Below are 4,742 nucleotides of genomic sequence, written 5' to 3'. Positions count from 1 at the left end.
TGCCTTGAGCAGGCCCCAGCCTGAGATTTTTTAAAAAGTGCCATATTCAAGGCTGTGTCAGGCTTAGGGGAATGAGACCCATCCTTGTGACTGGTATTTGGCATATATTTGGGTACGCCACAGGGAGTTTGCCAGACTCTGCGGTGTGGGCAGATGACATTCGGTAGCCTGCCTGCCGGTTTGTGTAAAAAATAATGACTACATTTAAAAAAAAATGTGAGTTCATGTTAATAAGCAAGCCAGCAAAGCCAGCAAAGCCAGCAGAGCGAGCAAGCGAGTAAGCAAGCAAGCAAGCAAGCAAGCAAGCAAGCAAGCAAGCAAACCAGCAAACCAGCAAGCAAGCAAGCAAGAAAGCAAGCAAGCAAGCAAGCAAGCAAGCAAGCAAGCAAGCAAGCAAGCAAGCAAGCAAGCAAGCAAGCAAACCAGCAAACCAGCAAACCAGCAAACCAGCAAGCCAGCAAGCACGCACGCAAGCAAGCAAGCTAGCAAGCCAGCAAGCTAGCCGACAAGCAGGCAACAAGCAAGCGAGCGACAGAGTCCACCCTGAACACCGACAGAACAAAATAGAGAAGCAGGGCCTGGATAGGGGCGGTGGAGCATGGGCACGGGTGGAGGGATGGGTACTGGATGATGGTATGTCGCCGATCATGGTAAGACAGACACGTGAGCACGAAAATTTGTCAGTCTGTCCCTGTCCCTCCAGCTTGTCCCTTCGCGAAAAAATTTAAAAAAAAAAAAAAAAGAGGAAAGCCAGCCGGCCGGCCAGCCGGCCGGCCAGCCAGCAAGCCGGCAAGGAAAAGAGTACATCCTGAGGAGATACCGACAGGACCAAATAGAGAATTATATACATAAAAAAGCTATTTATTAAAAAAATAGGTTTATGAGAGGGAGGGAGGGAGAGAGGGAGGGAGGAGAGAGAGAGAGAGAGAGAGAGAGAGAGAGAGAGAGAGAGAGAGAGAGAGAGAGAGAGAGAAGCCAGCCTGCCAACCAAACAGCACATCCCGAGCGCACACAGGACCAAAGAGGCAAAGCAGGGCCTGGATGTTGCTGGTGGAGCACGGGCACGGGTGGACGGACGGGTACTCACTCACTCACTCACTCACTCACTCACTCACTCACTCCCGGGGTCATGGTCTGACAAACCCGGGAGCAGGAAAGTTTGTCGGTCTGTCCTTGTGCCTCCCGGTGATCCATCGTGAAAAAAATTTATTAAAAAAAAAATGATAAAAAAAAAAAAAAAGAGGAAAGCCAGCCGGCCGGCCAGCAAGCCGGCAAGGAAAAGAGTACATCCTGAGGAGATACCGACAGGACCAAATAGAGAATTATATACATAAAAAAGCTATTTATTAAAAAAATAGGTTTATGAGAGGGAGGGAGGGAGAGAGGGAGGGAGAGAGAGAGAGAGAGAGAGAGAGAGAGAGAGAGAGAGAGAGAGAGAGAGAGAGAAGCCAGCCTGCCAACCAAACAGCACATCCCGAGCGCACACAGGACCAAAGAGGCAAAGCAGGGCCTGGATGTTGCTGGTGGAGCACGGGCACGGGTGGACGGACGGGTACTCACTCACTCACTCACTCACTCACTCACTCACTCACTCACTCCCGGGGTCATGGTCTGACAAACCCGGGAGCAGGAAAGTTTGTCGGTCTGTCCTTGTGCCTCCCGGTGATCCATCGTGAAAAAAATTTATTAAAAAAAAAATGATAAAAAAAAAAAAAGAGGAAAGCCAGCCGGCCGGCCAGCAAGCCGGCAAGGAAAAGAGTACATCCTGAGGAGATACCGACAGGACCAAATAGAGAATTATATACATAAAAAAGCTATTTATTAAAAAAAAATAGGTTTATGAGAGGGAGGGAGGGAGGGAGGGAGAGAGAGAGAGAGAGAGAGAGAGAGAGAGAGAGAGAGAGAGAGAGAGAGAGAGAGAGAGAGAGAAGCCAGCCGGGCAGGCAAAGAGTACATCCCGAGCCCACACAGGACCAAAGAGGCAAAGCAGGGCCTGGATGTTGCTGGTGGAGCACGGGCACGGTTGGACGGACGGGTACGCACTCACTCCCTCCCGGGTCATGGTCTGACGGACCCGGGAGCACGAAAGTTTGTCAGTCTGTCCCTGGGCCTCCCGGTGATCCATCGTGAAAAAAAATTATTTAAAAAAATTATATAAAAAAAAAAGAAAAAGAGGAAAGCCGGCAAGGAAAAGAGTGCATCCTGACTCATGGAATCGTGTCATAATGACTACATTAAAAAAAAAAAAAATACGTGAGTTGATGTCAATAGGCAAGCCAGCAAAGCTAAGAAAGCGAGCAAGCAAGCAAGCGAGCTAGCAAGCTAGCAAGCTAGCAAGCCAGCAAGCTAGCCAGCCAACAAGCAAGCAACAAACAAGCAAGCAAGCGAGCGACAGAGTCCACCCTGAACACCGACAGAACAAAATAGAGAAGCAGGGCCTGGATAGGGGCGGTGGAGCATGGGCACGGGTGGAGGGATGGGTACTGGATGATGGTATGTCGCCGATCATGGTAAGACAGACACGTGAGCACGAAAGTTTGTCAGTCTGTCCCTGTCCCTCCAGCTTGTCCCTTCGTGAAAAAAATTAAAAAAAAAAAAAAAAAAAAAGAGGAAAGCCAGCCGGTCAGCCAGCAAGCCGGCAAGGAAAAGAGTACATCCTGAGGAGGTACCGACAGGACCAAAAAGAGAAATATATATATATATATGTGTGTGTGTGTATATATATATGTGTGTGTGTGTGTGTGTGTGTGTGTGATTTATTAAAAAAATTAATTTATGAGAGAGAGAGAGAGAGAGAGAGAGAGAGAGAGAGAGAGAGAGAAGCCAGCCAGCAGGCCGGCCAGCCAGCCAAAGAGTACATCCCGAGCGCCGACAGGACCAAAGAGAAAAGCAGGGCCTGGATCTGGATCTTGCTGGTGGAGCCACGGCACGGGTGGACGGACGGGTACGCACTCACTCCCTCCCGGGTCATGGTCTGACGGACCCGGGAGCACGAAAGTTTGTCAGTCTGTCCCTGTGCCTCCCGGTGATCCATCGTGAAGAAATTGATTTAAAAAAAAAAAAAAAAAAAAAAAAAAAGAGGAAAAGCCAGCCGGCACAAGAGCACATCCTGAGTAGTACAGACAGGACAAAATGGAAAAGTTTTTTTTTTTTTTTTCTTTGCAAAATAGAAAAGCTGCGTGAGTGAGGTACCGGGAGGAAGGGAGGAAGCATGAAGTGGGTGTCGACAGGGAGGAATGCCCGTCCCTTGAAATCGGGGTGCAGTGTTCAAGGGCCTGGCGCAGTCACTTAGCTTGGGCCTCTTCTCCTGGTGCCGCCACACTCTCCGCCTCCCTCCCAGGGAAAGTGCTCTATGCTGAAGCCCCGTGGCACTGTTCCCCGGGCCACGCGCTCGCCTCCTCGCCCCCCACTGCCCCCCGCCCTTCCATGAACTCATTCGTGGACAATCCCTCAGTCAGGCAGGTCAGGTAGGTCCCGTTGGTTTCTTGAATTCAGAATGCCATCTCACTCCCCTTTGGACCCCAAATAGGAGTCGGCCTCCCACGCAGCACTCCCTCGGAGTTCTTCTCGAGAAAGGAAACCTCTGGGATTCCTCCCTCCCTCCCTCCCTCCCTCCCTCCCCCCCCCCCCTCCAGAGACTCCCCCTCTCCCCAACCAACCCCTGGCGGCGCGGATGATGACTCGGACTACACCAATGATCGATTTATGGATTGATTTATTGATTTCTTGGGGTGGGGGTGGGGGTGGGGGTGGGGGTGGGGGTGGGACCGAAAGCCGGGCGTGCCTGTACTGGTCTAACCGGTTTCGAGGCCGAGTCCGTCTTCCTGTAGAGCCGGAGAGGGCGGGTGGACCACAACTCCCAGAGTGCTCCACGTCGCCGCCGCCGCCGCCGCCGCCGCCGCCGCCGCCGCCGCCGCCGCCGCCGCCGCCGCCGCCGCCGCCGCCGCCGCCGCCGCCGCACCAAAGGGGGGGGAATGAATGAATGAATGAATCAATAGATAAAATAAAATCAAATAAAAATCAAGCAAAACAGAAACCAAAGGACTTTCTCAGAGAGCTGGTCATTGTCATACAGTCGCGCGCGCTCGACCGCTCAGGGAGTGAAATGAAAACAACTCCGCCGCCACCCCGACCCCGACCCCGACCCCGACCCCGACCCCGATCCCGATCCTCGATCCGTACCTTACCGTACCTTACCGTGCCTTACCGTACCGGTCTGTCCCCGCCCCTCCCCCTCCTGGAATACTGCCCGCAGGCGGCCTCCCTGCCGCCCCCTCCCCCACCGATGGGGGTGGGGAAGAAATAGAAAAGCGGCCACGAGGGGGCAGAAAGGTGCAGGAAGGGGAGGGGGGAAGGGAAAAAAAAGAGCTGCAGGAAGAACTAGGAAAAAAAAAAAAAAAAAACCAAAAAACAAAAGGCGCAGGAAGGAAAGGGGGGAGGGGAGCCGCCAGTCGTCAGCCGCCGCTCCAAAGACAGGGGCGCCGGCCGGCCGGCCTGGAGATCCGAGTGCCAGAGGGACGGACGGACGGACGGACCCGACCCGAAGCGAGGCGAGGCGAGGCGAGGCGAGGCGAGGCGAAGCGAAGCGAAGAAGTCTGCGCAGGGATGGATCTCCAGCGGGAGGAGAGGACGTGCGAAAGTGATGCAGAGAACCTCAGGAGCGAGCAAAGCGCGGAGCGCAGAGCCTGGAGCCCCGGAGGTTGAGTAGCCGGAACAGCCAAGCGGAGGCTCGTTGAAATATA

Source organism: Sorex fumeus, unplaced genomic scaffold, assembly GCF_029834395.1.
Source record: "Sorex fumeus unplaced genomic scaffold, SorFum_2.1 ptg000259l, whole genome shotgun sequence".
Classification (NCBI taxonomy): Eukaryota; Metazoa; Chordata; class Mammalia; order Eulipotyphla; family Soricidae; genus Sorex; species Sorex fumeus.
Note: the sequence above shows the minus strand (reverse complement) of the source record.